The 11,905-nt window shown below is 47.6% G+C and overlaps 1 long non-coding RNA gene across 1 annotated transcript; it reads right to left on the bottom strand.

The window, feature by feature from the left end:
- Positions 1 to 225: 225 nt before the first annotated feature.
- LOC311587502 lies at positions 226 to 10,607 on the bottom strand. The gene is made up of 4 exons (XR_014775884.1): positions 10,408 to 10,607; positions 10,210 to 10,308; positions 4,380 to 4,533; positions 226 to 490 (listed from the first exon to the last, which is right to left on the bottom strand). It is a non-coding gene; the product is annotated as an uncharacterized lncRNA (long non-coding RNA).
- Between the last annotated feature and the right edge of the window lie 1,298 nt (positions 10,608 to 11,905).

Genomic DNA, 11,905 nt, shown 5'->3' with positions numbered 1-11,905 from the left:
TTCCTCTCTTCCCCACATGGAAATGATTGCTCTTTGGGTGATTTTTTTATGCTGAATGCTGAACTATCAGTAAACAGATTAAATTGGTGTGTGTGTGTGTGTGTGTGTGTGTGTGTGTGTGTGTGTGTATGTGTGTGTGTGTGTGTGTTGGTTTTTGGTTTAAATTTGAGATTAACACTTTAAAATTACTTCTAGGTCACACAATGCTTCAGTGGGGTAGGGAGGGAGAGTTAAATCAAAGTCATTTATTGATATCGTATAAGAGAAACACAAAGGTTCGGTTGAAGAACACTTTGTTCCAGATTGGATAGCTTTTCCTTCACATCTTACTAGGAAATGTCTCTCGAGCCTAGTAAATAATGGTTGGGCTCCACAGAAGATGTGGATGCCACAGTGCCTGGTCCTTTCAAGGGTTCAGGGGCGAGGGATGTAGCTCAGTGGTGGAGTGGTCATCACACAAACACAGGGCTTTGGATTCAACCCTCTGCCACTGTAAACAGACAAACAAACAAAAAGCATTTTAAAAAAGAAAAAGAATTCAGTCTGTATCTCCTGCCACATCCTGCTATCCTGGGTGCAATCTGGTTTGTTTCAGAGCTGAATAAACAAACCCCTCACCCATGACCCAGGTGAAGAGGACAAATGTGGGCAAAGTCAGAACGACGTCCATGCTGATTGGCCAGCAGGACAGAATTCTCCCAGAGGATGCCAAGTAGGTTGCCATGAGCATGCTCATCAGAAAGGGCTACCAGCCTCTTTCTTTAATGAGGTCTAGAAGGCTCTGGGATGATCCATGTTTGACTCAGGTGTGAAATAAAGTCCAAGGGGTTTTTTTGACAGTGCTTGGGACTGAGTCAGCATCTCTTACGGTTTCTGGCTATGGAAGGAAGGAGGCCACTGCTGTGGTCAGGTTTGTCCTTTTTGGCGATCCTCAATCATTTTGGCTCTAAGGACACGTTGCTTTGATTTGCCTTCAATACCTCCTGACAATGCCATGGCTGAAAAGTGGCGTGCCTTCCGAGGAGGCACTGAGAAAAGGTCTGATCCACAGCCTGACCTGAGGTGGGGCCAGAAAAGTAATGGTCACTCAGCTTCTCTCAGAAGTTAGGAAGCCTGCTGCACACTGCTCTCTATGGGAAGCCACCTCGGAGAAGGCAGAAGAAATGAGAGACCTGGGCTGTCACAGTTTTCATACAAGCAGGAGCCTTTAATGAGCTGCTACCAGAAGTAGGAAAAGACAAAGTTGCCACACATGCCTTGCCTCCCAGATAAGGGCATGCACACCATTGCTTGCATAGAACTCTGGATCAAAAGGCTAGAGTGGGAGCCGGGCATGGTGGCACGCGCGCGCGTGCGCGCGCACACACACACACACACACACACACACACACACACACACTTTCCTGAGGCTGCGGGATCTGCCTTGTCCACTTACCAGTAAAATGTGGCACTGCACACAAAAGCACAGTTCCCTGCTACCCTCTCCCCACCCCTGTGTGAGACAGTGATTTCTTGAAGAATATAAGTAGAAAAAAAATCAGTTTTTAAGAGTTACAATCATCATGGATTTTTACCAGTTCATTTACTCCTTAAAGCAAAGGATGCCCTCAGTTATAGAAGACGTCAGCCCTGTTAGTGAACAGAAAAAAAAAGAGAACAGAAGTCTCCTTCCCAATGAGGAGCAGCTGTGCCATATGAGCCTGAGACGGGCAGCCTGCTCCGGGCAAGGGAGACCAGGATGAACTCAGCCACTATTACTGAACTCTTACAGTGTGTCCTGCAGGCTCTTTCTCACATCCTCGAATAAAGAGTCAACGGTGACGAGATGGGCCTTGTTATACTTGCTTACTGCAGAAGAGGAAGATGAAGAAGAGATACATGGTACCTTGCCCTAGGTCAAAATGGCAGAGCTGGGGTTGTTTTAGTTTCTAAGACCACGTTTACCCTGCAAAGTCTGTCTACAGGAGTGGTAGTCAAACCCCCAGGGGAATCATCCCACAGAAGAGGGCTGACGAGACCAGAAATGTGTGCCTTTTTTCTTTCTGATCACTGTTTCTGTTCACTCCAGGCACTAGACTATAAGCCTTCCGTTGCCCACCAGCACGTGGTACTCCATCCTTGGAACTCTTCCCACACACACCATTGGATAATTCATTGGCACATGATGATCTTTAGCCCATTTTTGACATCCCCTGATGCTCGCTTCTGCACATGAGCCCTAGATCAGGATGCAGAAGTGGCCGAAGGTGACAGTTTTTTTTCCATTTCTTAAACAGCCCCACTTTTTCTCTTTTATTATTCTTTTTTTTTTCTTTTCTGATATCTGGGCAAAGAATTGATTTATTTTTCTCCCTGTAATCCTCATGTGATCCAGAAAACTCTGACTGGCTGAGTTCTTTATTGAGTCTCAAATCTCCCATCTGTAGATCTCGTCTATTTTTTATTACCTTTTGTATTTTTTTAATTATAAAAGAAATATATGTTCAAGAATAGGGGTTTTTTTTAAAGGCTCTGTCAAATATAAAGGGACCGCCAGCTGGGATGGTAGAATTTTTTATTTGGAGGGGCCACAAGCTTGATTTATGATTGGCAGACGGTACCCTCTGAAGGAACCAAGGGATCCATTTCTAATAGGAGTAACATGTCCTTATGTGGGGAGATGGGGCAGCTTGCAGTCACTGGCAGCTGGTGAGGATAGCCTTTCATTTCTCTATGCCTGGGTCACTTCGACAGCTGAGTTTTAATAAAGCAAATGTACCTCAGACTATGAGAGGAGCGAGCCTCCCAGAACACCAAGGCCGATTTGCACACCCCTCCCACTAATCCTACTGCTAAAAACAGCTGAGGTGGAGAGGCTTTGAGAGTGCTTGTTAGATCTGAGCAGTGATCTGGTTACCCTGAGCTATGCTGAGACATTCCAGAGGCTCTTGTGTCCTCGGCTGCAGGCCACCAGGAGCCAGAAGCCCAGGATGGCACTGGCTATTTTTATTCAAGATGGTCATGCTATCTATGGCACGGAGGAGCAAGAAGCCTCCTCTTAAGGCTGCGATCTAACAACTGAGCCAGGATCTTCTTTTGGGCAAGCTTGTGGGAGGCTTAAGTGAGCAAGTGATGGGCCCTCTTGGGCTCCCTGCACAGACGCCGACTTGGTAAGATTCAGCTTACATGAAGAGAACGGAGAACTGTCATCTTTCAGGGCTTTCCCAGTGACCATATGACATATGACCCCATGGCGCAAAAAGCAAATAAGACAGAACCTTGAACTCCAAGAGCAGTAAACAGAAAATAAGGACTTAGGTAAAGATTAGAAAAAAAAAATGAATAGCAAGAAAAAAGAAAAAGAAAAACCAAACCCTCTGAGCAGTGGATAATTGAGGAGAGTGGTAAGGAAGGAAGGTGACAGGTGGCAGTTTCACAAAGAAGACAAAAAAGAAGGCTTCCGCCACAAGCCAGGGCCTTTGCACACGGCAGGCACACAGTGCCCGTGCCAAAATCCAATTCTTAGCAGGCAAGGTCAAATAGAAAGGTAGGGAAAATTAGTTCTCTCCAACCGCAATCCCTGAATATTTATTCCAACCCCTATACCAGTAAGGAAGAGGCAATGCGATTCAGAGATCTGCTGCAAATTTTCAGTCTTAACCATGAACTCCTTTTTGTTGGCTTCTCAAACAACAAGGCCCTGAAGCCAGGCTCAAGAATCAGAGAGGAGGCCTGGAGAGTGAGGTGCTGCCTGGGGGCACCTGAGATGGGGCCAGGAGTCTCCACTCAACAAGCTTAGTTGGCTACTATGCATTTCAGGTTTGTGGTCTCACACACCTGTCATTTACCAAGTGCCTACTATGGTCCAGAACTGGGGGATAGGGGCAGAAATCCCTTGGAAAGTGAGACAGAAGAAGAGGGAGAGGAGGAGTCCATATGTTAAACCCTCAGAGTGTGGAGGGCAGGCACGTGGGAAGAGAGACATACATTTCTAAATGTGGCTCAGCCTCTGCCCTGAGTGACTGAGTGTGTACAGCAGCTGCACCTATTTTGGGCTTGGCCAGGGATGGGGGGGGGTCTCTGTCCCAGGGGCAACAGGTGTGAAGACCGAATAGTTCCTGGCACATTCCCAGGGGGACCACAATTCACCCTTTCAGTGAATAATTTTAAGCTAGAAACAGATGGGTGCTTCCCTTTCTGTTTTCCCAGGGCCCCACCGGTCTTGGGGACCCAGGCCTCATCACACAGGCAGTGAGTGACTTGTGGTTCCTGCGACTCACACGCACACAGCCTTCTCTGAGCTGATGAGGAGGGAAGGCCGTGTCAGTTATAGTCCAAGCCCAGAAGTCCAGAGAAGAGAGGCAAGCCAGACCATAGATAGGGTGCAGAGATGAACTCACCCGCTTTGTCATCCAGCTTCAGGCTTAGCATCCCTGCACAAACAGGGTCTTCCATGTGATGTGTGGTCCGTGAGTTCCCACTGAATAGATTTGACACCATTATCATTGGTCAGCAGGAGCAAAGGCGCACAGCCCTTTGTCACCAAGACAGACACTGCAGAATAAAAAAAAAAATAATCTTTTAGGGGAAATCAGCCCTTTGGCTGTGGCCTCACCCTGATGATCAGAGGGCGCCTTTGTTAGGATGTTTTCCACCTACCTACTTCCTTTGCCCTTATCTCAGGGAGGGGTCAGAGGGCGGCAGACATGGCATGGGTACTAGCAGCAGGAGTCCTTGGCTTCTGTGGCCGTCCTCTAGCCTGTCATGAGAACGGTTCCCTAAGCTGCGACTCGAACCCCTGACCTAGGCCTTGAGCGCTTGGTGCTGACACCCTGCTAACGTCTTCTCCTCCTCCCTTTAGGCTCTGTCTTGGCTTGTAATCCCGAGTAATCTGTTGCCTTTTTTCCACTGTCTGAGACACACATAAGAAATGCATGCAGGCTTCTTTTTTTTTTTTTTGTGGCTCTTGACATCTCTGTAAGAAAATATTAATAGTGGTTCTGCGGTGTAAGCCACCCTGAGCTAGTTCCCGAGATTAAAAAGACAGCCTGAATATTAATCACTACTCTACATGAAAGGAGCAATTTTGACAAGTTTCTTACTGCACTGAATTCATGGCTTCACTGAACTTCCCCTCTGGGTTTTAAAGGCTGGTGAAAAGAGGAACCCCTGATCTCTTTAACATGGAAACAGGAGGGAGGAGCATTGGGGATTAAAGGTTCAAGTGAGGATGGGCTTGGGGGAGAGGACAGAGGAGGGCGTGGGTGTGGGTTAATCGAAAACTAAGGGTGTGTATCAACCCTTGTCGAAATATACTACTCTGCAGCTAAAAAAACAAACAAAACAAAACCAAAAACAACCAAACAAAAAACACCCAAAACAATTATTTTTAAGGAGTTTGAACACAAGTACCTTGCCTGGGTAAAGAGTGTTTCCCCAAGAAGACTCGGGTTATTAAATTAAAATTCTGTGCCAGGCTCGAGTATACTCCTTTAGGAATTATTGGTCAACGAGGCTGTAGAGAGCCCCCTCTCCTTCAAAAACAACACAAGCTCTTGGATTTCCACCATAACTGTTTGGTGAGATCCTATTGCACTTTGGTTTGTGGGACATAGGGAACTCGGCTGGACTTGACCTGAAAACTTCCTCCCTGCTGGACAGCGTCCCTAGAGCCAGAAGGTGCTATGCAGATGCCTGGAGGAGAACTTGCCAGCTGTGGACCCTGAATGCTGCAGTACTCATCTGATGGGCAAGAGGCGTGTGCCCACTGGCATAAGTGGCCTAAACCAGCCACCCTCTGATGATCTCATATGAGGTCATCATATGAGGCCTGGCACTTTAAACTGGGTCAAAACCTCATAGCTTAGGGGGTCATAGGCCCTAAGGGGAAGCCCACGACTGTTGCTTTGCAGATCAGACACGTTGTGAAACAGCTTTGTAAATACGTATACCGGTGCTATTCCCAACCTCGGTCAGAGGACTTCCCCTGCAATGGGTGGCAGTCAATGCAGAGACGCATGACTGGTCACAGTACTGAGAGAAAGTGACTTTTGAGCTCTGAATGGGGCATCTATCTGTACTAACCCCCCCCCAAGTCTCAGGGAATACCATGGGAGAGGGAGTGAGAAGAATAGAAGAGCTGGAGGAAGCAGAGGTGCCTGTGGAAGTTTGACTCCTGAACGTGACGTGGCTGCTGTGCTCATCGACTTGCGGCAGCTATAGTTCCTCAAGTCAACAGGACCAGCCAGTATCCCCCAGGCAGCACTAACTGGGCTCAGAAAGCCACCAAAAGAATGGAAGAAAGACAAAGAAAGGACACGGAGGTGCGAAGGGGACAAGCCACATCCCCGGCCCTCTGTTTTACTTACTATTTTGTAACAAGTTCTTACTGAGTTGCCCGGGCTGGCCTTGAACTCACTCTCTTGCTTACCAGGCCTTGACATTTTTATCCTCCTGCCTGAGGTTTTGGTAAGGCTAATCAAGATACACTGTAAACATGTATAAAATTGTCAAAGCATAAATTAAAAAAAAAAAACCGCTGAAAACAAGAATCCCATGCTCTGAGATGCACACGGTTTCACTAGGTCTTTGGTTCAGGAGCCCACAGGCCACACCCATTGTAAACTGAAGACAGCAGAAGTTGAGCATGTGTTTAATAACTCAATCTGGCAGACTTCCTGGCTCAGTTGCCTCACTCACCACAGGGCCAGTAATTTCCTTCATGGCCACAGGGCTCACTAGGGACTATGGCTCATTGCTGCCACCCTGCATGGAAAGGAACCAAAGGTCAGGTTGCCAGGCCAGGAAAGGATGGAAACCTCAAAGTCCAAGCATGATCTCTACGTAATGCACTTTGTTTTCCCACTAGGATAAATTGAGCAGTAGTAAATTGGGAGCTATGGCCAGTTAAGTCTGTGTAGACCAATAGTGGTCTCCTCTGAGGCCTGGGTAAAACAGGTGTGACCTGCCCCAGCTCTGCCCAAACACTCTGTGGCATCTGTTCCTGTTGGTCAATCACCCTTGGCCCAGAAACACACTCAACTTGGGTCCCACCTATGACTGAAGACAGTGACCTTATTTGAGTCTCCACAAACGTGGTCCCTTGCCGTTTGCTGGAATTCTAACTTTGCTAAGGCTGTTTCTTCACATCTGCCCAGTCACCAGTGAACACTCTGACCTGATGCCTTCTGGGAGCAACCTTTGTCTTCGGTCATGAGAGCCACATCTGGGGCCTCACACAGGCTACGCTGGTACTTTACAGCTAAGCTTTACAGCCCCGGTTTTACTTTTGTGACAAGGTCTCACTGAGTTGCTCAGGTTGGCCTTGAACTCATGATGTGGCTTACTAGACCTTGACTTTTCCTTCTGGGATGGTAGGCCTATGCCACCTTGAGTAGTGTCCCACTTTCTGTCTGACGGATCCTTGCATTTCCAGTGCCACCCAGATACCCTGTGTTTTCAAAGACTCTCAGGACTTTTTCTCATATTTGTCTCAACTAGGTGAAATAAAGATTATGGTCCATGGTCTCGGTCATCTCTCTCACTTTACAGATGGGAAGGAAGGTAGGAGGCAAGAGTTTGCTTTAGGGTCACCCAACCTGTGTGTGGCAGTGCTAAGACTGTGTCACAAGACTTTTCTACCTTGAGGTCACCCCACTTAACCTCCCGACCCATTTGTCCACAGTCTCCCTTCTGCCTTGTCTGAACGACCTCCATGCAAGTTCCCAAGCTTTGTCCCCCAAACCTGAGGCAGGCTCTGAAAGATTCCCCCACTAGGTGGCACCACTGCTCTGCCAGGAGCACAGTTCCCGTCAGAGAAGGGTAACATTGCTCAGGTGCCAAGGCCTGTAGGTGGCTCTGGCACGGTAGATGTGGGCGGACAGTGAAAGGCTCCCCACCACCTCAGCCTGCATTCATTAGAAAATGCCAGAGCGGTGCTGTTGGAAAAAAAGAAAAGCTGGCAGTAGGGATTGTGTCTTAATTAAAATTTTTTGTTTACCATGGAGTTCTTGAGTATTAAGTTTGATCTTTTTTTTGGGGGGAGGGGGGCTGGGGTGGTAGAGGAGCTTTGGGGCCATGTCAGTGGGGCTGTGCCTGTTATCTTAGGTTGCTATGGAAACACATGCCCTTGCTGCGGTGCATGGCCCTTTCTCTTTGTGAGGGCACCAGGCTAAGGAGGCTTTCAGGCCAGCCATCATTCTGGCGTCCTTGGGAAGCATCAACCCCTGGCAGTAGCTAATGTCTCTCAGGACATGTGTCCACCCAGAAAGACCCCAATATCCCTGTGAAGCCACTGCTGCTGCCGCCCACACCCCCTCCTTGCCATCTCCTTGCCTGACCAGGTTCCCCCAAAGCCCAGAAACCCACACTGCCCCTACCAGGATATATGCTAAAATTCTTGTTAGTGGAAGGGGCAGGGTTTCTTGTTTTCTAGAACATCCCTTTGTCCTCCACATGGCTTATTTATTTTCTGTCGGCAATGAAATGCTTTTCATCACCGGGAAAGCTTCCTTTGAGCTTCACCCCCTCTCTCTGCCTGAGCAGAATCTATTTTACTTTTTCTCCTGACCTAACTGTATTCTCCATCATGCCATGGGACACCCACTTCCTGGGGTCCTCACTTCTTTCTGTGGATCCAGGCTCCACTGCAGAGGTGGACTGAGGAAAGGATGTCAAACAAGCTGCCCCTAAACCCCACAGGAACCAAGGGGCCCAGTTTGCAAACTATCCCTCCCAACCTTGGGGGAGAGCCAGCTGGGGAGCTTTGTAAAACACCAATGTTCATGACTAGGCACTGAGGCATATGTTTGTACTCCCAGCTACCTGGGAGGCTAAGGCAGGAGGATTGCTTGAATGCAGGATTTGGAGACTAGCAGAGGCGACATAGCAAGTGCTTGTCTTAGCAGGCAAGCGAGCAAACAAATACCCAACAACAACAATAACAACAGCGACAACAAATTGCCCAGGCCACACACAAGGTCAACAAAATCAGAGTCTCTGAGGCATGGTGCCCACATATCAGTAGTTTATAGCACCCCCCAAACCTCCGGCTGAAAAGGAGTCCCAGCTGGTTGGATCTAGGGTACCGGAAACAAAACGAAATAAAAAACCAAAAAACCCCAAACAGACAACAAAACAAAACAGAAAAACCAGGCTTAGGTTCTATTGAGCTTAGGCTGCCACCTACAGGCCAAAGTGAGTGCTGCCTCTTGGTGCAGGAAGAGGAGGGGGATCTGGTTTAAAAGTCTCTCATATAACCCTGTAGTGAGCCCCAGACCAAGCCTCTCCCCCAATTTTCCACCTCCATAGGGCCACTATATCCACAATCCCGCAAGAGCTCAAATTGACTGCCTTCCTGGCTCTCCAGGGCCCATCAGACGGATGCTTCATCCTTAGAAACTGTGACTTTTCAGGGTGAGAGAGTCCCCATGCCTGTGCCCTGCCTCCTCCATCTTGCCGTCCTCTTTTCTGCATGCCAGGCTAACAGCACATCTAGAACTTAGCCTCAAATCTGAAGCATAAAGAACAACATGTGTTTATCTAAACACTATTTTAAAGGCACAGTTCCCTGTCTATTCTGCTCAGGTGGGGAGCAGGGTGCTGAGTTACACACATCTTAACAGGTTGGTGGTACGTAACATACGAATGCCATATTCATATATTAAGAAGGAAACATCTTCTGTGAGCCCCTATTGCTTCATCTGTAACATGAATAATTATGGCACCCACACTAGAGGAGCAATGCTACAGCTCAGATAAAAGGCTCCACACAATACTGTTTGATAGAAACCGCAGTTCCCAGGGGCTAGCTGAATTGTCTGACAATGGCTGGGCTAGACAGAGCCATGGGATCCATTGACTTCTACTCAGTGCACTCTCATCACAGCATGACTTGGTTCATGCATGTGGGTAAAATTGGTCCTGAAACCCAAATACTTAGGGCATGCACAAAAACAATCAAACCAAACCAAAACACCAAAACCAAAAACCAAACCAAACCACTACCGATTGGTTAAGTCAGGGGCGCCAACCCCAAGTCTTTAAAACCAAGTTGCACTTTTAGAGAGTGCCGCCAGAGGGCAGTGCTGGGTCACAAATGAATGGATATGTTCATGGACCAGGTACATCAGTTTGGGGAGGCTGCCTAGGTTTTAACTACCCGGGTTTTCTTATGCCTCCACCAGTTGCCCCCAGGTTATGAATCTAAACTCTTTCCTGGCATCCACTTACAACTTGGGATCATGGTGACATCTTCAACTCATGGTGAATTTGGCTCTCATGTCCCATAACAGGTCTTTCATGTAACTGTCTTCCTGCTCACTCACTCACCTGCAAGCGTGACAGACGGGTTATAAAGTATGGGACTTCTGCTGAGTCTGACCTAAGAACCCTTCCCCACGTCTCCAACAACGAACACCTCACGCTCACCATGGGACATCTTGCCACTCAGGAGATGCTCACGGGCGGCGCAGGCTGCACACTGTTCCACACACAGTTCCAAGGCAGGTCCAACAAAGGTCTTGGTTTCTCTAACAGAGCCTGAACTACTGTGATTTCTCTAGATTCAGATGACCCCTGACTTGGCAGCAACGCACCCCACTGACTTCAGGGCTGCCTGCACTACCCTACCTACAGGCTCTCATGTAGGAACATCGATTATGCGTGCTCTTTAAGGAGAACAGGGGAAAGGGTTCTTGTGGGATTATGCAACGTTAGAAACGGGAGTGGTAGGATCCTCGACTTGAGTGCTAGAGACTATTTTAAGAAATGGGAGAGGAAGGATATGAGGAATCAAAGGATTTAATGCCGATTAAACCTGAGAGACTACAACATCCTTGCAGGGGATTAGTTGCTAAGATGGAATTGAGCTCAGTGGATGATCCAAGGTGCTCAAGACAGGAGGAGAAGAAGAGGGTGCCGTGGCCTGTTTGATCACCCTAGGAGAAAGAGAAACCCTGAAGAAATTCATGGTGGAATCACACCGTGAGTCCCAGGCTTGATCTAGTTTAGGCCTCACCAGGACAAGCATGCAAAAATCAAGGGAAGTGACGGTTAAAACAAGAGTTGAGGATCATATTCAAGAGGACACTTGCTGGGATTCCTGACAATGGGATCTGTAAGGTCCTCATGAGCAGGATGGCCTACGTGTACCAGAGCGTTAAGGCATCCAGGACAAGCAGGGACTACTGATTACGCTGTTTAGAAACAAAAGGCCACAAGCATATGGTTCCACCCATGTGAAATGTCCAGACCAGGAAAATCTACACAAACAAAAGTTTGATGAGTGGATGGCAGAAGGTGAGGGGATTTGAAGTGTGGAAAGTGCTGCTCAATGGGGGTGAAACTGTTTTGAGGGTGCTGAAATATTCTAAAGTTAAACACCTGTTGACGGTTGCACATATCTGTGGGATACGCCAGAATCGTTGAAGTATTAACAGGTGCAGGTTAAGGTCTGTGAAATTCACCTTAATAATTGTGTAGAATGAAGGTAGAGAGTTGTGTGATACAATTTACAAATGTTCCTCTAGAAATGATTCCACAATATGGGAATTCACAGTGTGAGAAATTTTATTCTGAGGCAAAGTCACAAAGGGAGCATTTCTAGCTCATCAACAGGAGTGAATGCAAAGTGAAGGGATCATGAGCAGAGGTAGATAGATAGATAGATAGATAGATAGATAGATAGATAGATAGACAGACAGATAGATAATAAACACCTGCCAGTTCAGTAGAATCTATTGCTTTAAGAGAAGGGACTCAGAGGATCACGTGACTGTGCAGGGATGCTTTCTTACTGCATGGATGAAGAAACAGTCTAAAACAGCACCAAAGGCTTAAAAGTGAAAACAGTGTCTCTGTACCCCAGCTCATCAGCCTCACTCCCTGAAGTAACCACTGTGTCCAGGTTCTTGTGTATTCCTCCCAT

This window comes from Acomys minous, assembly GCF_964271855.1.
Source record: "Acomys minous genome assembly, chromosome: 16".
In the NCBI taxonomy this organism is placed as follows: domain Eukaryota; kingdom Metazoa; phylum Chordata; class Mammalia; order Rodentia; family Muridae; genus Acomys; species Acomys minous.
Note: the sequence above shows the minus strand (reverse complement) of the source record. Positions and strands in the feature narration are given on the sequence as shown.